The sequence below is a fragment of the Saimiri boliviensis genome, chromosome 8, assembly GCF_048565385.1.
Source record: "Saimiri boliviensis isolate mSaiBol1 chromosome 8, mSaiBol1.pri, whole genome shotgun sequence".
Lineage (NCBI taxonomy): Eukaryota > Metazoa > Chordata > Mammalia > Primates > Cebidae > Saimiri > Saimiri boliviensis.
In genome coordinates, this window is record NC_133456.1 from 51434792 (window position 1) to 51460190 (window position 25399).

A 25399-nucleotide genomic window follows, 5' to 3' on the forward strand; every position below is an offset into this window, starting at 1 on the left:
ACACTGCCCTAGTTAAGCCACCTAATGATAAATTAATATTTTAAACACATGGAATTATTTAAGAATCCACATAATGATTTAAACTCTCATAAGAAATAGCAGCAAAGGCCCCAAAAACCTAACACTTCTCATATATATTCCTAGAAGTTTTATTTCAATTTATATGTATGCATTTCTCATAGAGTATTTTCAGAATTTCTGAAACTCAGATACATTAAGAGTCCAGGGAGGTGATCAGAATAAATCTTAGTTTTGTTATTTACCTGGGAAACTGATCAATATTGTCAAATGTATGTGAAAGTCTTTCTATTTGACCATAAGTTCAGCAATAACATGGACCACATCTGTCTTGTTCTATATTAAATCTCCATCTTCTAGAACACTATCTGGCACAGATACTCAATAAAATTTCTTTAGTAAAGGAATATATAAGTTTTCATTGCCACTAAAAGCGAAAACTGACTCTTAAGCAATGGTTAGTTTTGGGTTTTGTTCCTGGTTTTCATTCATTCTATTAATTTATACTCCATGCTTTCACAAAACAGTAAGTTATCTCTCTACTGAAGCCTACCCTTCTATGGCCTGAGACATATACACACAATAGACATGCCCTTGCCACACCTATTCAATGCTGTCATATTTACCATGCATCAGAAAAATAAATTTACCAAGCAGCACAAGCTCTGGAAAATCATTAGGTGACATCTGAGGAGCAGAATACCAATCAGCCAATAATTAGCATCTGAAAATTCATAGAGGCACAGACAAATCAAATTCCATGAAATCTCAGGGAGCATGACCCTGGCTGGGTTGGTGCCCAGGCAATGGGGAGGCAGTAAATTACACCACCCAGACAGGACTGGAAAGTGCCATGGCTAGTCTAATCCCAGGGGGAGATATTCTGACAACGTGGCATTTGCACAGGGATGCCCTAACATGGCCCCAGTATGTTTTCTCAGAATGGGATGACATTTTAAGTCAAACAGCTCTGTTCCCAATAGCACAGGTCCTCCCCAAACTCTAATGGCCTGAATTTGAGAAAAAGAGGTTCATCTGAGGGAGAAACTGAGGTTTTACAGATGCAGTATTAAAACAATCCATTTATAAGGAAGGCAAAACCAGATATTTAACCTGTTTAACCTCATTCTTTACCTTTCCATCATTACACAGACCTCAGATAGCCTTAGACTTAAAAAACCATTCTCATTTGAGCAAAATTCTGTTCCTGGAGCATCTACACTGGATACTTTTCAATGAATGCTGAATCCAGTTATAAAGTTGTGCTACCAAGAGACATCAAGAGCGACTGTCAGTGGCTCACCAAACCCCTGCTGACTGCAACATGAGAGTCAGTCCAAGGACGCCGGGCCACCACTGTTACTGCTGCCTTCAGCCTAACTAAGGTCACGTTTCCTACATGTCTGTCTCATTCTAAAGGAAGAAAACTGAGAGGCTGGAGAAGACCAGCTCCCCACGTGGTTTCTGCGGTTGCCAACTCTACCCACACGTGACTTGGGGAAAGCAACCTTAAGAAGAGTCCAGGATGTGGGAGTCCAACATCCAACCAGACTGACCCAGCCCTGGGGGTAAATGCTCCACCTCTACCAGGTGGCCTGTGTGCACCTGATTTGAATGTGCTCCTACCTTGAGCCAAGGGTGACCGTTCTGCCAGGCCCCCACTCCACTGCAGGGTCAGGCAGCAGCCTCTGCTCCTGGAACCTGGCCCAGAGTTCGGATGGCCCGGCAACGTCACTGCAGAGAGGGAGTCTGGTTGTGCCCTCCTCTGAACTCTCCATCTGGAAGACTCTCTGGCCTCATTCCCTCTCATTTTTAATCTGACAGACACTGCTGGACAGGGAAACTCAGAGCAGACCAAAGTTCATCTTCCTTTCCTCGCTTCTCAGCTGGCATAATCGCAGGGGCAGAACGAGGTTGGCATGGACCAGGATGCCAGGAATTAAATGAGGGTCCCTGACCACTGGAACACATTAGTCCTGCCTTCCAAAGTCTTAATTAGTCTTCCTCTGCCTGGCACACCTATCACGAGGGAGGTGGCCGGGTAAGGTGCCATTCTCACAGCAAGGATTCAACAAAATATTGGTTGAGAATGGCAATCACAAATGTCTGCTGGCCCATGGCTTTGCAACAACAATCAGCTCTGAGGTCTGGGCACCAGCGGCAAGATTTCTGCTCCCTTTACTAATGCAGACAGTTCTAGCAGTGTTATTCTGAGTGATATTCAGCCACCAGCTCCATTTGGAAGCAAAATGATCTTAACAAACAGTGGCAGACTTGATAGACAGGCTGCTGAGCCTGAGGACCAAAACAAAGGACAAAAAGAAAAAGAAAGGAAGGGTTGATGGCAAGACGAGGAGAGGAAAATGAATACTGCAAAGAAAAACGAGGAGGGTTATGGGACTAGCCACCTCACTCCTGCAACTCTGAAATGAGCTGCGAATATGACAACAGACTCAGTGGTGAGACAATGGAGGGAATCAAGGCAAGGGTACAGGGCAGCATCTGTCACGAATTTTGATGCTGGGACGGACTTAGGGCTAGCAGTGGAATCGATTCGATAGCAAGCAGTATTTGAGAGGTTTCAAAAGACAATGGGTCTTAATTCTGTCCTGTTTTGCATCTCTTGAACTACAGTGACGTACCAAAATTTGTTGTTTTTCTAAGAGGACATTGACAGATACAATGGAAATTCTGAATACACTTTTTCCTTCTGCATTCATTATCTCTGGCCCTTATCCACAGGCCTATTGCAGACTAAATTGGATTTTGGATCACTGGTACTGCGGCGCTGCAATTAATTAACAATAGAAACATAATATTTATATCCAGGCCTAACAACATCTGACATTTAAACTATTCCGCCAGTCGGGCAGATTCCATTCGACAAATTTTCATTTTAATGAACATGACAGACCACAGTTTACATGATAAGCCAAGAAGCAGAACAGGGTTGATCTCTTGGCATGTATTTTTCAAGGACTGACCACATTCCAGAAGAAATCAGCTGAGGAACTGTCAGCATAACAGAAAGACCAGATCCCCATGTCCACCCAGACAGACCAGATACACACAACCGTCATGTCCCCAAACACAGATCCTAGGATGAAACTGTCCTCATTTCAAGCGCAAGCTCAAAGTTAAATACTTACTGCCCCTTATAATCCACTGGGTAATTTTTCTACCTTTGGGTTGCTGACATTTTCTTTGGGGTACTAAAGTCCCCTAGTCCTTCCTAATTAAAAAGTGATAAACGTTTTTGCAAGGCATCCAATAATGTGCAAAGTACACAAGAGTTGGAACTGATGCAGCTTTTTCAGTTGGCACAAAACTGGCCTTCCATATTTTGCCAGATGGTGTATCTCAGTAAGTCCCCAATCCCTGACTTGAGAGAGGGGCATTGTCACTGTGATGCTGAAGCAGAGACTCCCTTTAAATGCCATCTTATTTTGCATTATATTAACACGGTGGGTCTAACATTTATTCTTGCTGACACTTTCACAACTAAAGAAGTTTTCATTCTTCTGTGACTCATTTAAGTCAACAGAATATGGTACAGATAAGGGGAAAAATTCTACCCCCTTAAGAACCATAGAAATTTGCTGGAAACCAATGTCAGAGAGCGGACCTCCCAGCCCGACTTCCTATTGCTACTCTATGGGCTAGTGGTCCAAAGGACACTGGGTGAAATAGTGTTCATTTACCCAAGCCCACCTCTACTACCAGAAAACCGTGGTTGTAAAGGATAGAGATAAAGATGAAAAATGCAAAGAGAGCAAAGCAGATAGAAGCTTAATAGATTTGGGAAATAAATAAGGTCAGTGAAAAACAACATACTGTAGCTGGGATCCCTAAGGGCCATATATTTCTAGTTCACATATTTACAACATTCCTTATTCTAGTTTTTATGTCAATTCAAAAGAACTGAAATAAAATTCCACTTTAAAAGTAATACTTTTTTAGAGTAGGGATTTGGTTCATGGGTTCCAATCTCAGCAACTGAAATGACTACCTACATGTTAATTTGTCTTCTAGCTGTGTCTCTGACTAGACCCAAAATGGTAACCATGCTTCATGTTACTTTATTTTATTTTATTTACATGGAGTCTCATTCTTGTCACTCTGGGTGGAATGCAATGATGTGATCTGGGCTCACTCCGCCTGCCAGGTTCAAGCGATTCTCCTGCCTCAGCCTCCAGAGTAGCTGGGACTGCCAGCACGTGTTACCACACTCGGCTAATTTTTGTATTTTTAGTAGAGATGGAATTTCACCATGTTAGCCAGGCTGGTCTCGAACTCCTGACTTCATGATCCACCTGCCTCAGCCTCCCAAAGTTTTAGGATTACAGATGTGAGCCAATGTGTCTGGCCCATGTTACTTTTAGATATGGCCATGATACCAGAACATTAAGCAGCGAAAGGATGACAGTATTTCCACCAGTGTAACCTCATTTAGAATCAATAAGGTGTCACTCAAGTCAACAGCATGTACAAACATATACAGTGTGGATGGGCACACACACACACACACACACACACACACATTAATTATAATTATAGTCATGTTTGAGATATTTACATGCATTTTCCCATATGTAACACTATGAGGTAAAACTACTATAAACTCTGTTACACACTGAGGAAAGGGCAGTTACAGTTCACTGACCTCCTTAAGAGGTAAAGTTCAAGGTCATAGGCATGTAAGTGGCAGAGTTTAAGTGCAAATCCAAGTCTGCCCTTCCTCCAGAGCCTGTGCTCTACACAACTCAGTGGCATATGACGGCATCCGCAAGGGAAACAGCATGAAGGAATTGATTCCTTTTGGCAATAGTCAAAATATCTTTTAAATATCAGGTATAAAACATTTTCAGACCACCAGATGCTTATTCAATTTTGAAAAATCAATTTTTATGGAGTTGCTATGAGTAGTTTCATGTTTGTTAATGCCTGGTTATATTCTTGAAAAAGTAGGGGCCTCATAGAGGAGGGAAAAATGTATTTTTGAAAGTTGGGAAGAAAAATGAGACCCTAACTGGATTAAACTGCAAATGTTTGACAGAACACAAATGAATAGAATCTGTAAGTTTAACATGCCTTTGCGGGAGGCATGTTCTAAAACGGTCATATCAAATTCAGAACACAATAGACTTAACATGCTTATTGCTATAAACAAAGGCATTTGGTTAAATGAAAGTTCCATCAAAACTTAATAACCAAATTCAAGTGAACACAAAGTAAAGCGTTATATACTTTCTATGGTTTCAGTAATAGCTAATCTAATAATGGTAAAGGGAGGGTTATTGTTGATTCCTTAGCCTCTGTTTCATAAATTAGATAAAGCAACGTGGCATTTAGAGTACTTTAGAGTTTTATTGGACTAAGTGATTTTAAAGCTATCTCAAAATATAACAGTCATGACTTGAGTGACTGCTGAGTTGTGGCTTGTTTTCTATCACCATGTTAGTACTTTTCACCAGCGTTAAGTAAAAAGCTTCCTGTTAACTAAAACAATTCTATAAATACAATTTCTATCTACAGCACCAAACCATTTAAGGTGAAGTGTCATTGATACAGTATTATCTGATATTCTATTTCACCAGAGCCAAGCTTGTAAAATATTAACTATAAGAGCAGTCAAGTGTTATTTATTTCTTCTGATCCAAAACTCAGGAACAGTAGAATTTCTCTGCTTAATGATTTTTCATAGCACATTTCCAATTTTCTACTACAGTTTATTGATTTGGAATACTAAAACAGTTTTCTTTCTTGTCTAAAGAACACAAAAAGCCCTGTGCCCCAGACCCATGGGATATGCCTCCAAAGACAACAGTCATGGCATCTCATCAGGCGCTGAGGGGTGGTAATGAGAAGCAAGGCATTTTCCTTGTTGAAAGAAGGTGCTAGTCGAATCTCTCAGGCCTTTTCGTAAGAGGGAAACACTTCCCAAGCCTTTGCATTTGGAGATGAGGCTCCACACCTGCAGTTCTGAGAGCAGATGAGTTGCTCTTCACAAAAGCAGTCTATTTTCCTGCATTTCCCCTTCATGCCCTGATATGGTTACTTTCAATTACCGTGATAGCCCAGGAAGAAAATATCCCTCTCTCCATATTTCATTCACATAATAAGAATCTGCAAGCTGTTCTGTATGACAGATGAGGACTGTGTGCTGAAGCAACTTGTTCCGCCTGTCAGCCTCCGAGAACCTACAGCAATGAGATACAATCGTGATGACATTACTCGAGAAGAAGTGGGTCAAATACATGGTCACTTTAAAACAGAATGTCAACCATTGTTTCTACTTCAGTAATTTGATGCAGTGGTACTGAAAACACAGGGAGAGAAAAGAGAAAAGAAAAAAGTTCACCACTATTAGTGTAATGTCCATACATACACAAACGCAAATGCAAATAATTGTTAAAATTACTGTTCCCATATACCCTTAAGTGACTCTTTTCATCCTCCACCCAATTAGTCAAGAAATGTTTAGTAAGCATGTGGTATGAGCCACACACTGAAACAGGAACTAGAACGAGAATGCTGAAAACAGACACAGCCCTTGCCTTCCTAGAGTTTACAGTCTAGGATTAAAGACAAATATGAACAAGCAATCGGGATTAATGTAATGAACCCTGAAAAAAAAATAAAGTAGAAGGTACTAAGAGAGCTTGTAAGAACTAACCAAGTCTTGTGGGTCAGTAAAGGTTTCTCTAAGGAAGAGACAGGTAAGCTAAAGCCAGAAGCATTAGAGCAGCCAGATAAGAGGTGAGAGAGAAGAGTGATAAGTGGAGGACTATTCTCCTCAAAACGTTTCCTTTCAAAGAAACCATTAGGACAAAGGCCACAGGACTCAGTAGAAAGTACAATAGAATAAACATCATCGAGTCCACCATTGGAAGTTATTATCTTTTCCTTATTTCAATCCCTAGTTTAGAAAATTAATTTAAAAAAAATTTTTTTTAAACATTAGTATACCTCTGTCCTATCTTGCCACATAAGGGCAAAAGTTAATCATAATCACATTTTCTTGCTGATCTAAATATTAAGGTAGATTTTGCTTTAAAAAATCTAATTTATCTTGACTGTACTGGTTAAAACCCATGGGTTATTTTTAAAAATATGTTTTGACAGCAGTGAAACTTGCAGCACATACAATACCAAGAGCATAAATTTGTTCAGGGTATAAGTACATGATAATTATCACAAGCAGTTGGTAAGTGTGATTTATATAAAAAAGAAAGACTGTACCAACTACACGCCAAAATGGGTGGAAATAAAGAAGAAATGGATTCTTTTCTCTAATATTTGGTCATGAAAATTTGGATTTGCTCTTGCAGAAAATTGTTTTTGGATCATTATTCGTCTTTCTTACAGCATAAAACTTTTTTTCTATGGGATCAACAAATTGGAATGGAGAGGAAAAACCGGATATATTCATAAGTATGTTTGCCCTTTCTGCTAAAGCCCAGAGTGTGATGTTCGGATTATTTTCTTTCCAAACTCAAAAGCCATTCCCAGAATCCAAAATCAATAAAAATTGTGCTAGCAAAACTGAGGGTTGAATTTGGCCTAAAAACTCAATGACTGAGTAGGGCTACTAATATGGGAAGAGGTTTTCCAAAAAGTGTCTTCAGTTATTAATAACCAGCAATGACTTTAGCAGCTGCTCTAAAGTAAACACAATCTACAGCTACGTTAAAGCAATATAGTGCACAAACCATGAGAATTTACATTCTACCCTGTGAAAGGTGGCAGAACGTGCCACCCCAAAATAAACCACATTGGCATAAGAATTATTTTCAAGCTAAAGGCGCTTATAAAAAATAAAAAAAAACAGTAGGTGCAAAAAGGGACTTCTGACCCTCTTCTTTTTCTTCATAAAAGCAAGAGCTAAAATCCCTGTATGGAAAATATTCTTACACCAGAAGGAAAGTAACATTCTTATCATCAAGGGTGGAACACTGAGACCAAGAGAATTCTGTACAAACCAAACTTACTAAACTAGTTCTTCTTTTCCTCATCACTTCTCCACCCAGTTAAATACCCTGCCCAAGCCCCTTTGCCTTGTCACATCTTCACAATTTACTAGTCTTTATCCAATTCCATATATAAGTATTCAACTCTAACTGCATCTTTGGGTCTTCATTTCCTTATGAGAGCTCCCATATCACAAAAAAACTTATATTAAATAAATTTGTATGCTTTTCTCCTATTCGCCTGTCTTATGTCAACTTAATTTTTAAGCCCAGCCAAAAACCCTAAGAAGGTAAAGGTAAAATTTTGCTTCCCCCTGAATCTGTTACTTAGGTCTTATCTAGAGTTCAACCTGAAAGGCATATTTTAGGAGGAATATTGGCCAAATTAGAAAATACCTCGAGGAGGACAACTAGAATGTTGGGAGGTTCTGAACTTCACATAAAAAACTCGGGACAGTCAGCCTGGAGAAAAGCAATGAGAGACAGCAAAACTACCTTCACAGATTCGATGGGTCATTCATTAAGAAAGCCATTCCGTTTTACTGAGCACTTCCTCTATGCAAGGTACCAAGATACAGCACTGAGCAAGAAAGCCAGTCTTTTCTTGTCATGCGGAAGGGAAAATGGATTTTCTCTGTGTCACTTCACAAGACATTGTACAGTAGAGCAGAGCACAGATTCTGGAATCAGAGCACTAGAGTCAAAACCTGTACTGGGTTCAGTGCTACTCCCCACCGTCCAATACATCTGCATCAAATCCTTGAAGCCTGCAAATATTAGTTTATTAGGGAAAAAAAAAAAAAGTCTTTGCAAATTAAGTTAGGAATTTTGAGATGAAATCATACTGGATTGTCTGCGTGAGTTCTAAATATAGTGATCAGTGTCCTTACAAAAGAAAGGCAGATGGAGATTTGAGAGAGACAGGAGAAGAAGAACATATAGAAGGCCAAATGAAGCAAACAGTTATGCGGCTGTAAGCCAAAGACTGCTTGGAGCCACCAGAAGCTGGAAGAGGCAAGGAAACATTCTCCCCTAGAGCCTGTTGAGGGAGCACGGCCCTGCCAACACCTTGATTTTGAACTTCTGGCCTCCGAGAATGTGAGGGAAGAAATTTCTGTTGTTTTAAGCCACCAAATTTGTAGCAATTGGTTGCAGCAGCTCTAAGAAACTAAGATAATGCACAATTACTTAGCTAGCTGTAGTATCTTACTAGCTGTGTTACCCAGTGTTACTAACTCTAGCCCTCTGAGAACCAGGCCCTCATTAGGAAACTGGAGACTAGAGAAATACTCACCTCACAGGTCAGAGATTAAGGAGGTATGTCAAGTGTGCAGCACAGCGTCTGGAACAAAGTAAGTTCTCAGTACGTGATCCTGTTATTATTAACGGGTTCAGATGTACTGGGAAGCATGTGTAGACCTTAGAACAATATATCAGCAGGTGGAATAACAGCTAATTTATGCACTAGGGATCTCTCTGCTGTTAAATATATAAGTAGAGACCAAACCAATCATTTTCCAGAAATATTGAAGAAGAGATGTTTATATTGTTCAGAAAGCCGAAATAAACATCCGCTAGCCTTCCTTCCAGATCAACCCAGTAATCATTTCTCGTAGGTGCATCGCGTCAAGATCCTTAGGCAGGGGAACCCAGTAAGGGCAGTGAGGTATGCACAGGGTTTGGCTGCCACCTTGAAGAGGTCCTTGCCCTCGCTGTACCCTGTTGTCTTCAGCTATAAAATAAGCATGTTCTGATCATGTCTTAGTATTTGCAACTTGAAAATGCTGAGACACAATGAGAAAGACTTGGATCACTGAGATAGACTGGGTATTTGTCCCCCGAGATCTCATGCTGAATTGTAATCCCCAGTGTTAAGAGGTGGCGCCTAGTGAGAGGTTATTGGATCATGGGCATTAATTTTTCACAAATGGTTTAGCACTACCCTCTTGATGCTGTCCTCATAACAGTGAGTGAGTTCTTGCAAGCTCTGGTTATGCAAAAGCATATGGCATCTCCCCTTACTATCCTCTTGCTCCTGCTCTTGCTGTATGACATGCCTGCTCCCATTTTCTCTTCTGCCATGAGGAAAAGCTCCCTGAAGGCTCCCCCAAAACCAAGCAGATGCCAACATCATGCCTGTACAACCTGCAGATCTGTGAGCCAATTAAATCTCTATTCTTTATAAATTACTGTGTCTCCGGTATTCTTTATAGCTATGCAAGAATGGCCTAATACCATCACACACTTAAATTTTCTTATTCTCAGAAAGCAGTTAGATTAGAATGAGGATTACTAAGAACCAGTTGACAAGCCAAGACCAAATCGTAACATTGTTTTTAACCAGCACCTAGCAAAATGAGAAAAATTTAAAAATTTACCTAATTTTTTAAATGTCTTTGCTTGGCAGAATTAAAAGCAATCCTGTGTCTGCTTCCATCCTATCTCACTTCATAATTCAAAAATTATGTTGACAGCCTCTGGAATTCTAAAGTTTTGGAACCTGTATAGCATAGACCAATCTATTAAATTTGATTCCTACACTAATATTCTGTGATTTTGTTTTAAGGAAATTTAAGAACTGTTGATTATGGCTATTACAGAAGTGTTCCAGTTCAAGAATAAGAAGTCATCCTTTTAGAATTTAAAAACACTCACAGGTAAAATTATATAGAACTAAATGTATACAAAGTAAAACTGGAAAAATCTGAATGACATGAATCGATTGCAAATATGATGCTACAGTTTTGCAAAATGTTATGAAGAGAAACTGGGTAATATATAGGTATCAATCTCTCTATACTAGTTCTTACAACTGCATGGGAATCTAGAACTATCTAAATAAAAATTTCAGTTAAAAAATAATCATAATCCCAGCACTTTGGGAGGACGCCAAGGCTGGCGGATCACGAGGTCAAGAGATCAAGACCATCCTGGCCAACATGGTGAAACCCTGTCTCTACTAAAAATACAAAATTTAGCTGGGCACGGTGGCGTGTGCCTGTAGTCCTAGGTACCCGGGAGGCTGAGGCAGGAGAACTGCTTGAACCCAGGAGGCAGAGGTTGCAGTGAGCCAAGATCGTGCCACTGCACTCCAGCCTGGCGCCTGGCAACAGAGTGAGACTCCGAAAAAAAAAAAAAATCACTGGGCTGTATGCAATGGCTCATGCCTGAAATCTCACTTTAGAAGGCCAAGGTGGGAGAATCCCTTGAGGCCAGGATTTTGAGACTAGCCTGACCAACATAATAAGACCCCATTTCTACAAAAGTTAAAAAAAAAAAAAAAAAAAAACCAGCTAGAAGTGGTAGTATGCACCTATGGTTCCAGCTACTTGGTAGGCTGAGGTGAAAGGATCCCTTGAGCCCATGAGTTCAAGTTACAGTAAGCCATGATCATGCATTCCGGCCTGGACAAAAGAGTGAGTCCTTGTTTCTGGGGGGAAAAAAAAAAGCTCACTGGACTCTAAAAATTCTTGATGTTGTTTAATGTGGTCAGATTCAAACTCAATAAATATAATCAACCATCTTTTATACATAGCATTTCGGCAGTTACTACGAACCATTTGTTTGGCAAATATGTACTGAGCATCTTCTACATGCCAGGCACTGTGCTAGGCACTGGAGTCTGGTGGCCAATCCAGTTTTTCCCTTCACGGAGTATACTGTCTAGCTGGGAAAAAAGGCAATAAATAAACAGAGACAACTTCAAATTATAACAAGTGCTACGGAAAAAAGAAAGGCTGAGGTAGAAAACACAGGGAGGGATTAGTTAGGATGATCAGGAAAGGCTTTACTGACAAGGTGACTTTTAACCCTGTAATACAGGACACATATTGATCATGCAATTTCAGCTCCAGGGAACTACATGAGCCATACATACGGAAAATGAAACTATGATACAGGGATGTGCCCTTATCTCTTGTATCCTGTATTACTGAACTGGCATAAATTCTGAATGACGAAAGTATGTAATTGGGTTATAATTGTGGTGGGCTCTTGGAGCAAGGCTCTGCCCTACTGAACCAATAAAAAAGTTAGAAAAAAAAGTAAAGTTGACATTTGCCTTTAATAATAAGGCAACACAAGATTGTCCAGATGTGAAAATTAAACACACAATGGGGGCCGAGCATGGTGGCTCATGCCTGTAATCCCAGCACTTTGAGAGGCCAAGGCTGGCTGATCGCTTGAGGCCAAGACTTTAAGACCAGCCTGGCCAACATGGCGAAATCCTGTCTCTACAATAAAAATACAAAAATGAGCCAGCCATCGTGGTGTGCACCTGTAATCCCAGCTTCTTGGGAGGCTGAGGCACGAGAATCGCTTGAACCAGGGAGGTAGGTGGAGGTTGCAGTGAGCTGAGACTGTGCCACCGCACTTCAGCCTGGGGTACAGACAGACCAAGACTTTTTCTCACAAAAAAAAAAAGGAAAAACATATTCCACAAACATACAATGGACCCAGCACTCTGTGAGATTAAATTCTTTAAAAGGTAAGTAGGGCCAGGCGCGGTGGCCCAAGCCTGTAATCCCAGCACTTTGGGAGGCCGAGGCAGGTGGATCACAAGGTCAAGAGATCAAGACCATCCTGGTCAACATGATGAAACCCTGTCTCTACTAAAAATACAAAAAAATTAGCTGGGCATGGTGGCGCGTGCCTGTAATCCCAGTTACTCAGGAGGCTGAGGCAGGAGAATTGCCTGAACCCAGGAGGCGGAGGCTGCGGTGAGCCGAGATCGTGCCATTGCACTCCAGCCTGGGTAACAAGAACGAAACTCCGTCTCAAAAAAAAAAAAAAAAAAAAAAAAAAATGCTCACCATCCCTTGGAGGAGGAGGGGTTGGCTCACCATCTTACCTAGAACATGAAACTCTCACAATGACAGCTAGGGGAGGACCAGCCAGTGGGTCTTCAAGGGGAGAAACATATCTTTGAAATTCTCTTCCTTCTTGGAAGATTCAGAACATTTCAGATACTGCCAACTACGCCCTAGGAGGCAGTCAACATATATACTAGACCTGACGACAGGACTAGGAAATTAAGAGAGAGCTGCCTGCTCCTATTAGGCATAGCTGCAGGGCCAGAATATCAAGGTTCACTTGGGCCCAGTTTGGCTGAAAAAACACAGGCTTCAAATAAGACTAGACAGGAGAATAGGTAAGTAAAACTATAGAATATTCACATAACAGAACATTATATAGCAGTCACACCAAATAAAGTGAGGTACAGAGCAACGTGTATTGCATAACATTCTTATACAACAAAGGAAGGAAAAGAACATAAATACATATTTGCCTGCGTGCTACTAAAAGTGGCTACCTTAAGGGAGATGGGTACAAAGATGAGGATATGAGAAAAGGAGCAAGAACAAAATTTCACTTTATACCTTTCTGTACTGTTTCGTAAAAATAAAGAGCTAAAAGATCATCACTCTCATTGCTGGTCGCGGTAACACATTTGGAGAGGGAAATTTGGTGGTATACCTCAAGGTCCTTAAAACTGGCATATTTCTGGACCCAGTAATTCTACTTCTGAATAGAAGTTATCTAAGAAAATAATGAGAGATTTGTGTACACACATGCATGCACACACACACACACACGCACATACACACACGCACGCATTCATTGCACAATTATTTATCATAGTTAAAAAATTTTTTAATCTACACATAAAATAATAGAGAACCAGTGAAGGAAATTATGGACCATCTAAACAATTCAGCAATATGCAGCTGTCAAAAACTATACTATAAAACATATACTGTAGAAGAATACTCAGTGGCATAGAAAAGCATTCATAGTACATTTTTTAAATCATTCATTAATTTTTCAGTAAATTCTTTAGCATATCTACCAGGTACTAGGCACTAAACTAAATGTTGATTAAAAAGGCCAGTTACAAAATAGTATATAAATGGAGAATTCCAATTTTTTTTGTACATTTGTGCATTTATAACTAGACTAGGATAGACACCAATATGAAGAGCAGTGATTACCTGAGCGGCAAGATTACGGGTGAAATATATTTTCTATAATGAACACATATTATTTCTGCAATATGAGAAGAAAGCACTGCTTTTTTAATCAGGGTAACAACTCCCAGGATCAAGAATGTGTCTCACTCATCTCTCTGTTCTCTCACCTCTCCCTGACTCCCTGAATACAAACGTGATGCTTGCTTCAGCTGCAGCAATTCTGTGGCCATTATGGAAAGGCCAAGAACTGCACAGATACACTCTCCTTGACATCTCTGAGCTGCTGAACTAAAGCCAAAGCCAACCACTTCTGGACTTAACTTTTTTTTTTTTTTTTTTTTTTTTGAGACGGAGTTTCGCTCGTTACCCAGGCTGGAATGCAATGGTGCAATCTCGGCTCACCGCAACCTCCGCCTCCTGGGCTCAGGCAATTCTCCTGCCTCAGCCTCCCGAGTAGCTGGGATTACAGGCACGCCCCGCCATGCCCAGCTAATGTTTTGTATTTTTAGTAGAGACGGGGTTTCACCATGTTGACCAGGATGGTCTTGATCTCTTGACCTTGTGATCCACCCACCTCGGCCTCCCAAAGTGCTGGGATTACAGGCTTGAGCCACCGCGCCCGGCCTGACTTAACTTATTTTTATGTGGAAGAAACAAATCTCTATTCTTTTTAAGCAGGTTACTTGCAGCTGAAAGCATTTGAAGCTAACATAGTAACCTATTAAATAATACATGACACATTAAGGCTGGTACAGGTAACCCAACACGTTTCTTTGATCAACCAGCAGAAACTGAAGACTGATGTGATTAATTGCCCCACTAGCTTCTGGCTCTATATTCTCTTCTCTGAAGCTCCTGGGAAGTAGAGCGCAGGAGAAGCTGTTAGTGAGGATTCTAGGTCCACAGGGGAGCACTGCTTATAGCGAAGGAAAACTAGGCAGTTACTCCTATAGCTTTACAATGTGGTCCTGCATTTCCACTTCTGGGAATGTCTCCGAAGAAAAAAACCATGAATATGATTATGCATACATGCAAATACATCAGAAAAAAAGGTTGGAAAAACCTAGGTTACTCAGTTGGGATAGATGAAAAAAATATGTCATGTTCTAACAGTGGAGTACTCTGTACACATTAATGCCATGGGAAAATGCATACAATAAATTGATGGGTGAAGACTGAAAACAAAACTACATATAAAGTATTATCCAAATGTAGAAATATGTATTAGTTTTCTGTTAGAAATATTGATATTGCTATCACACTGGAATATTGATAGTGCTATCATGAATTGGTAAAATGTAACGCTATTTTATTTTTTGAGCACTTCTATATTTTTTAAATCTTCCAAATTTATTTTCTTATGCTGTTGGTAAGAACAGTTCTTCTAACTAGCACTTTCTTATAGAATATTCTGGGCCCTCTTACCAAGATGTTGAACTCATCCACACTAACTTTGTCTAATACCTGTCTGCAGATCCAACAGAGTTAACAAGAAACAATTTATTTTTGTATTTTAAAAATAGACATGCCAACAGCTGCAAGCTAAGCTATAGAAAATGATAAATAAATTTTATGTTTTCAAATAAATTTGCATTGTATAAATGTAGCATATTTTTAAATTCCATAAGTACAGTTTTAACACTGCTAATTTGAGAAAAATACTGATGCTTCCATAAATAAGTCTAATCTGTATTGAAATTCATCCCCTCACTTGAAATAGAATGATCTTGAAAACAATAAAAATGAATGCTAATTTACTACATCATTGACAAAAAAGCAAGTCCATTTATATCCTTGTCTTTACCCATTAGACTTCATCTTACAGAAAACATAGCTATCAGGTAGGTCTGACCTTTTTGCTACCTGAGGAGATTAGCTAGCAGAGCTCAAGCTCCCTAGCTGGATGGCCTGGGTCTATATCTCAGGCCCACCACTTGCCAACTGCGTGTCCTTGAGCCCTTGTTTAACCTCTTGGAGCTTCAGTTTTCTCATCCGTAAAACAAGGATAATAAGAGTATCAACTCCATGGAGTTGCTATGAGGATAAAATATGAAAATCTATGCAAAGATCTTAGTTCAGTGCCTGCCCCACAGTAATCTGATTTAAAAAAAAAAAAGTAAAGCTCTTTTAACTTGCTTTCAATTCTTACATGCAGATAGATCATGGACCTGAAATTTTAGGTTCTAAAGAGGCCCCAGCATCCTGGTTTAAGAACCCATCTTGGAAAAATTAGCTGGGTGTAGTGGTGTGCTCTTGTAGTCCCAGCTACCTGAGAGGCTGAGACAGGAGAATAGCTCAAACCCAGAAGGCAGATGTTGCAGTGAGCCAAGATCACACCAGTGCACTCCAGCCTGGATGAAAGAGCGAGTGTCTCAAAAAAAGAACGCATGATGGATACAGATACTTAACTTTTAAATGCAGATTCACTGTCACTTACTTAGCATTCCCTATAATAAATGAGATGTTTAGGGAAAATGCTGAGGTTTTTAGACCACTGGAAATCTACTCCAGCATGTGTATTAGAGAAAGTAACTATACCATTCACCTTGTCCTGTCCAGTGCTTTCACAGAAAGCAAGGTATTGTGACTAATAATAAAAATCACAGCTAAAATAATCACTAACATGCCATCAGTGCTTACTATGTACCAGAAAGTACCCTATGTGTTTTTCTGTATTAACTCATTTAATCTTCACAACTAACCAGCGAGGTAGGTTCTCTTGCTATCCCCAATTTTATACTGGGGTATAAAGAGCCAGGAAAGTGCTAAGTCAAGATATAAACATAGTATGTAACAACATATTATATTTACTATATTTATATAACAATAATATATTTTTGTTATAATACATAATATATGTTGTGACATATATTATATATAATATATAGTATATAACGTAAATATGTAACTGTAAATATATATTGTTATAATACATAGTATTTAGTAATAATACAGCATCATTATTCAATCTGTGACCTACCAAATGCAGCCCTAGATGCTTTCCCAATGTCATCTCTTGTGTTGACAACATCTTGCACTATTCTCATTTTATAGATGAGGAAACTGAGAACTTAAATGAGTTACCTAAAATGAGCTATAGCTCTGACTGGTTCCAAAGGCACCCACTCCAGAATTACCCTTCTGCAGAGGGCAGGGAAAAGGGCTCCTCGGGTCCCTGAAGCGCTCTACCCAGCTCACAGAATGTCGGAGAGGACTAGGACTTCAGAATGATCCAAGCCCTCACTTTACCGATGTGGAAAGGGAAGTCCAGAGAAAAGAGACTTGGGTAAGGTGGTGGGAGAGCCGGAACTAAAACCCAGGTCTCCCAACTGCCAGTTGGCATGATGAGGCCACATCATGTTGAGTCAGCCATCTAAGACACTGTGAAAGCAGGAAGGGAAAGCCTGACAGCTTCAGAGTGATGGCAGCAGACTGTCCACCCACCCTCGGCTCCTTCCTGACCCTGGGACTGCTGCATGTGCTTCCTGGCCCATTCGGAGCAGCAGCCACAGGACCTGAGAGAGAGAGACTCTTCAGGAGAGAACCCACAGGGAAGACATGAAGCACCTATGCCCTTTCATGATCTACCTAGGACCCATTTCCAATGCAATCCTCCTAAATAGAATTAGAGATCAATAGAGATGGAGGGTTGCCTCAGACACATGTGGGTCTCTTTTGCTATAAAATACAACACAACCTAAATCTTTGAGATCATGATCTGACTCAACTAATCACCTGCATTTTTTTCTGATTAAATGTGCATCCATCTTCATTTGTGTATTGGATAAAAATAAACCTTCTCATGCAGAAAGTTTTTTTAAAATAGAGTTTTGGGGTATTTAATTAAAAATGCTTTCAGTATTATATAATCCTTGAAATACAACCGTTGTTTACTCTGCTTTGATTTCTAAGCTTTCCTTTGATGACAAATATTAATATTTATCATTTTTCTGATGTTGGACTAATGAGAATCTTAAGTGTTTATGAGAAGGCATTTAAATATTACAGTACTGCGGATGTGTTTGTTTTCTGATTTATATTCTTGTCTTTAACATCAACCAGCATTTATTTTTTTGTGCTGAATCCTGGGTTGTTGCTCATCAACATTTTCAGCAAACTTTACATAGCCAAAACTGATGACTTCTACATTTATTTGATGGTCAAACTGAATATGAAACTTCAACAAATAACATAGCACTATGGGAAAGGTTTAGTTATGATTTATAAAGTAAAAACTGACATGCATGTATAACTGCTAGCCAGCAATAGAGTAACATTCCAGGCTTAATGACACTGATCTCAGGTCATACTTACTGAGTGCTCAGTAGGTGTCAGGCACTGTGTAGAACATGATTGAAATCAATGATTTCACTTGATTCTCACAACAGCTCTAAGAGCTAGTTAGTATTATCATCTCCATTTTACAAGGAAAGTGAGGCTCAGAGAAGCTGAATACCTCACTCAAGATGACACAGCAAATGAGAGGCAAAGCCAGAAGTGAGTCCTCAGAGTCAGATAACGGCCTCTTCTTTGCAGTTTCTCTCTCAAGAGTCCCTCCTTGACTCCCCAGCATTTGAAAAATCTTATTCTCTACAAAGTATAAATAACCCATCTGCATGGAGCAGCAGTCTTCAGGACAACCCAGACTTGGAGATCTTGATGGCTATGATGAGTCATACATCATTTTGTCTATCATAGATCATGCATTGTTCTATGCACAGAGACAGAGCAATGAACAGCACCAACAATTGTCCCTGTCCTCATAGGGCTTTCTAGAGACAGAAGACAGATAATATTAACACAATAAACAAAGCATTATCCCCATGATGGCAAGGAAATGGGAGGCTACCCAAATTCAGAGAAAGGGTCAAAGTGGATGAAGTCTGCAGTTTCACAGATTTCACTTGCCTGTACTCCCCATGCAGCCAAGACTCAGCTAGCCAGAGAAATGACTTATAATCAGTAATGGAAAATGGCCCAGAAGTAGTATGGTACAGTGCAAAATCCAACACAAAATTCTCAGTTAGGAACCTGACATAAATCAGTTCCCTGCACAGGTGCAGAGAAGACAACCATCAGCAAAATAGCCACTACCACTGACCTCCACAGAGCTTACAGTCCAAAGGGAAGAGAAGCATTGATTAAAAATCAAAGGTTAAATAACAGCTGTACAAAGTGTAAAAAGGTAAGGAAGCAAAAGACATGGGAGCTAACCTATATGAGACTAAGAAAGGTCAGCATCCTGCCAATAGTACTATCTGTGACCCACACCAAGTCATTTCCCCTCTTTAGAGCCAGTTTTTTCAAATAAACAAATAAAGGAGAGTGGACTAGATGAATCTAACCAGCTTCTTTCAAGCTATTTTTAAGAATTTCTTGGAGCCATGATTCTAACATATAAAAATCATGTATCTCTTCTTCTTTCCACCAATTAATAGATCCTAAACTGTTCTTCCTTCTTCAATCCCTTTCATTCTGTTCATCTGACCCCCTACTGCTAGGGTGTTGTTTCTTGGTTTCCACTGCCATGTAACGGAGGAGTCGAATCAGGAGGGATATGGACCTGATATCGCATTAGGGGGCAGAAGCCAGTATCGCAGAGGCTCTGATTACAACCTGGTGAAGGAAATGAGAAGGAACCGGGTTATACATATGGAACCTAGGGTCCAGAGAGTGTATTAACAGGTAACAAAGTAGCCTGTGGAGATGGTAGGCATTAGGGAAGCATCGGACAGGACTGTAACTCATGTTCTGGCCAAAGGGAGGGAAAAAAGAAAGTCTAGAAGTAGGTGCTCAGTGGAGAAGCAGGTGAGTAGAAGAGAGGTCCGGACAGCAAACAGCACAGATTCAACCACAATACTGAGACCCAGGGACAGGAGCATTACCCAGAGGAAAAATTCAAATTCCATACTTTGACTTCAAGGTCCTGTATGGTCCTGCACCCTATGTATATAGCCAGCTTCCTCTGATGCCAACCTCCATTTCCCTCTCTATGGTTCAGCCACAGGGGCCTTCTTTCTCCTTTGATGGTGTTAAGCTCTTTTCCACCTTAAGGTCTTGGTACAGGCTATTCCTTCTGCCTGGAATCAATTCTGTTAATACTAGCTCTTCATATGGCCAGCTCCATCTCATCCTTGACTTGGGATCTCTGATCAATTCTCAGCTCTTCCTCCCTGGCCGTTTTATCTCAATAGGTTACCCATCTCTTACTATCACAGTATCTTACACTATTCCTTATTGTACTTGACATCTCATTATTACAGGTGTTTGCCTATGTGTTATCTGTCCCCTTCACTAGACTCCATGAGGGTATTTTATACAGATCATCCCATTTAATTCATAACAATCTGTGAAGTAGGTACTATTATTTCCCTCTTATAAAGAGAAATAAAACTGCAAAGAAAAACAACTTGCCTAAGTTCACTCTCATCATATAACATAATTATCTATTTATTATATATAGATAGACATGAATTCTAAACAATATTACTCATTGCATTAAAACAGAATGGCAACTTAGCAGAGGCCACAAAAATCTGAAATATTGTTATTCCAAGTGTGGCCCATGGACCAGCAGCATACACATCATCTGGCAGCTTGCTGGAAATGCAAACACTTCTGGCCTTACCAGGACCCTTACATATAGTGCCAGCAGTCCTCGACCCATAGGAGTTAGACCCAGTTGTTCCATCTGCATCAGGAAGCCAAACACAGCTAACTCCTCTAGGCCAGGGAAACCTTGGTCTGTTGCCTTCTGTAAGTTCAAGAGGCTAGAGGAAGCCTTAGCTTAGAGGAAGCTTTATCCCCTGCTCAGAGGAGCCAAGAGAGGGCCTCAGCTGTAGATTTATCTGAAGCTTCCTGGCCTTGTTTTCATCCTCTAAGCTGGCAGAACCCAGCAACTGGGATTTCAAAATACGGTGGCCACCTGTTGTTTTTTGTATCCCTAGTGTCACATCCCTCTTCTGAAGGTATTGGCACCTCTGGTTAATCAGGGCTTTTCTGTGTCTACAGCCTTGCAGGCTTTGCACAGCACCACTCCACAGGGCACCAGACACATATACTGTGGTATGAATGGTGGCTTCTGATGCTGAGAATGTGGCCGCCCTGCCCCACTTCCTCTGGGTGAACCTCTCCTCTCCAGAGGTAGGCATTTGCTCCATACCTGGCCACTCACACTACCCTCTCCCACAGGCTATCAAAATAATTCCAAGTGGTAGGCATATGACCTAAGCTAGAACTCCAATCCACTGTAAATTTTGAGGTACCATGAGCAAATAGATGTATTTCGGCCTATATAATACAGTCTCTCTAAACTTGATGGGAAAAAAATCTGGGATCTTTAAGGTAACATGTTATAACTGATTACTAAGATGGTAATTTAAGGTACCTTGCCTTCTAATAGAAATTTATGTAGCCAATTACCATGCCCACTTCTTGATATAATTGTCAACCACTGGGATTTGCTTTCTAACCAGTGGTTCTTGGCCCTGGCTGCAAGTTAGAATCACTAGAGGCGGTCTCATTCAGACCAATTAAATTGGAAAGGTTGGTAGTATAGGCCTTGGTAACTCAATTTCAGCTATGCTAGAGCGTGACTACCCATCTATCTAAGGTGTCCCAAAGTGACATATGGTGTGCTACATAGTCTGTGCTTCCAGGCAGACGAACGAAGTAGTAGACTACATTCAGCGAGAATTAGACCTGCCACTTTCTCATGATGTAGTAACTGGCAGCGAGAGACTAATTTTATTTACATAAGTGGCTGTAAACACAAAAAATATTCCCCTCTCTCTCCACCTCTCTCCACCCCATCATTTTTTTTCTACCTCTCCCATACTCTCTGCATTTGTTTTACCTCCTCTTGCCTTTCTGCTCTTCCTTGGTTTCTTGCCAGGATCGTTTCTAGAAGAGATTGAACTGGAATCGCTAGTGCTCCAGAATTGAAACAATCTTATTCTAAGCAGGTTCCGACCCTTCCCTCCACCTGTCCTCAGGGCTCCAAACACATAGGTAAACTCATGCTTCTGGGCACAGCTTAAACATCTACTGACACAACCAAGCAAGTACCGTCCTTCAGTTAATGTGGAGTCCAAAGACAGCAGCGAGTTCTGTGTTTTGCTTTGTTCTTTCAAAACTAAGACGTGGGAAGATTTCTCAGGAAATAAAAGTTTTGTTCTTACCACATTCTACAAACTTCAGTGATTAAATGACTATAGATTGTATGCTCCTCCAGCCTGTGACTAACTAAAATATGCATGCATTAAACCTCACGAGGGAGTACTGATACTTCAACATTATCTACGATGGTTTCTAACTCCAGTAGCTGTGAGTCTGAGAAACTGCAAAATTATACTGAATTTTAATAGAATTCTGATTGTTAATAAAAGAGGTAAATCCATAACAAAGAACACTAATAAACACATAAAAAGACTCAGAAAGAGTCTTTGAGTTCCAGAATCCTGTCAGTATGTACCTTTTGTGAATTTCTTAACCAGTTTCTCAATTTTCTCTTCTACTCCCACTTACTCATCATTAAAAGAAAACATTGGCATACACACAAAATACCACTAAATATGTGATTTTTAACAATATTAAACACTGGCAGAAACACTGTTTTTCCCACCTTTTCTCTTTTCTTTCTATGAAGTCAACAGACAAGAAAAGTAAGACTACTACTACATTGTGAAATAACATCCTGGTGGGTAGAAAGGTTCAGGAAATGCTGAAAAATGAAATTACAGTGCTGAGTAATATATAGTCAAGCCAAGAATGCTCCTGGACTCTTGATATAAGAGTTTAAATATAAATACTCAAACATAGGGGTATGTATTTTTTTATGAGGAGAAAAACAACTTTCCATAGGGAAGAGTCTGGAAGGGAATCAAAATATGCTACCCCAAAATATGCCACTTTGGCATAAGGGTTATTTGAGTTGAAGGCAATTAAGAAACAGCATAGCCGGGCGCGGTGGCTCAAGCCTGTAATCCCAGCACTTTGGGAGGCCGAGGCGGGTGGATCACAAGGTCGAGAGATCGAGACCATCCTGGTCAACATGGTGAAACACCGTCTCTACTAAAAGTGCAAAAAATTAGCTGGGCATGGTGGTGCGTGCCTGTAATCCCAGCTACTCAGGAGGCTGAGGCAGGAGAATTGCCTGAACCCAGGAGGCGGAGGTTGCGGTGAGCCGAGATCGCGCCATTGCACTCCAGCCTGGGTAACAAGAGCGAAACTCCGTCTCAAAAAAAAAAAAAAAAAAGAAACAACATATTCAGAAAACAACAACAACAACAAAAACCTCTGCCCTCCTCCATCTAGCTAAAAGTAGGGTAGAATTTCCTTTGTAAAGGTGACGTATTTTCTATAAATAAAGGTGTTCCCCTTTCCCTACCAGAAAGAGAAGAATTCTTACCTGCATAAACAAACCTTACTAAACAATCTTCATTTACCATACATTTTCCCAGTTATTTTTTCATAATTTATGCCCCTACCCCAGAAGCCTAAATCCCCTTTTCCCTTTGTAACCACCTAATAGGTTCATTTTGCCTACTGCCCAGATAGAGCAGATTTATCAAGACAGAGGAATTGCTACAGAGAAAGAATTCACGCAGAGCCCGCTGAACAGGAGACCAGAGTTTTATTATTACCGAGATCAGTCTCCCTGAAAATTTCAGAGACTGGGATTTTTTTCAGGTTAATTTGGTGGGTAGGGGGCCAGGTAGAGTGGAGTGCTGACTGGTCAAGTTGGGGATGAAATCACAGGGAGCCTAAGCTGTCCTCTTGTGCTGAGTCAGCTCCTGGGTGGGGGCGCAAGACCAAATGGGACAGTTTATCAATCCAGGTGGTGCCATCTGATCCATCAAGTGCAAAGTCAGAAAAATACCTCTAGCACCAACCTTAGATTTTGATGTTATCCCTAGGAGCAACTGGGTGGTGGTTTAGAATCTTGTGGCCTCTAGTTCCATGACTCCTAAACCATAATTTCTAATCTTGGGACTAATTTGTTAGTCCTAGGGGGTTTGTTTTGGGAAAGGTGGTTATCTTCTTTGTTCCAAAGGTAAACTACAAACTAAGATCCTCCCAAAGTTAGTCTGGCCTTTGCACAGTAATGAACAAGGACAGCTTGGAGGTTAGAAGCAAGTTAGATGCGGTTAGGTCAGATCTCTTTCACTGTCATAATTTTTGCAAAGGAGGTTTCACTTTGTCTAGTTGCTTCTCCACATAATATATAAGCCCCCAGACCTACCCACCTTTCTGGGGTCTTCACTTCTTTCCTCCCTCACAATCAACACATTTATGGATTATAAAGAAAATTAAAGGTGTGTAATCAGATTAGCTGAATTATTCTTCTGCCTTGAAATAGAGTTGGGGGAGGACTGGGGTAAGAAGGAAACTTTCTAATAGGCAGCCTTTACAGAAGAGGTTTATTTCAATGGTTCATTTCAAGCTACTTAAGAATACAACCAGTAAAAGTGAATGGTATTTTATCTGAACAAGTGTTTAGACCTTTTCAATAACACTGCCATAGATCTTGAAAGCATGTTACTGAATTTCTTTAGAACACAGTTTTAATGAGATGATAGCCCCCCCCCATACACCCCCAGCCATGAAGAATGAGAGTAAGTACAGGATGAGAAACACATCCTGAAATCCAATATAATGAAAATTCTTAGGTAAACACAGCAAGAGATACATCGGGGGTAGGGGAGAAGAGTGTCCCTGGTAGTTTATCTCAAAGATAACTAGTACACAATTTATAGTTAGTTCATCAAATTTCATGACAGCTTTGTGAAGGCGCTTTTCTTTTACTTCCAAACCCTTCAAAATGCTACTTTCTAGATATTGCATTCCCCACCCAGACCTTTTACCTTTTGGATTATACCTGATTCATTCCACAATGCTGTGTTATTAGAATCAGTGGTTTTCCATCTAAAATGCACTTTAGAATTAGCTGGGAGTCATTCCACAATGCTGTGTTATTAGAATCAGTGGTTTTCAATTTTAAATGCAGTTTAGAATCAGCTGGGAAATGTAAAACCACAACAACAACAAACACCTGCTCCCCTTCCCACTCTTATTTCAGTTATCTGGATGAGACCAGCCCCAGGTGATTCTAACTGATAGCCATGTCTCAGAGCCACTAGTTGGAAAGCAATCCAAACAGACTAAAATTACATAATGAAGGAATAAACTTACATGAGGAGGCCAGATACCTTGAAATTCCATCTTAATAATCAGATATAATATGTTAATTTAAGGATCCCAGATTTCTGTCCATCAATTTAGAAAGACTCAAATGCATGGGCTGAAATATAGCTATTTGCCCATGATGGGGTTCAGGACATACTACCTCCAAATACTGTAAGCTGAAGGAATCTGAGAAGACAGCAGAAGGAAGGTCAGAGAGTGACCTTTAGCAGAATGGCTAAATCAAGCTAATTAATA

General features: G+C 40.3%; 1 protein-coding gene across 6 annotated transcripts in view; it reads right to left on the minus strand.

The window, feature by feature from the left end:
• Positions 1-25399, minus strand: part of FHIT (fragile histidine triad diadenosine triphosphatase) — a 1474674-nt gene that overhangs the window by 1443624 nt on the left and 5651 nt on the right. Inside the window, exon 2 of one of the 6 annotated variants that reach the window (XM_074404466.1) lies at positions 6087-6218. The exons of the other annotated variants lie outside the window; for them this stretch is intronic. The gene's annotated coding sequence lies outside the window, so the exon portion shown is untranslated. The remainder of the gene's footprint in view (positions 1-6086; positions 6219-25399) is intronic. 6 annotated transcript variants of the gene reach the window in all.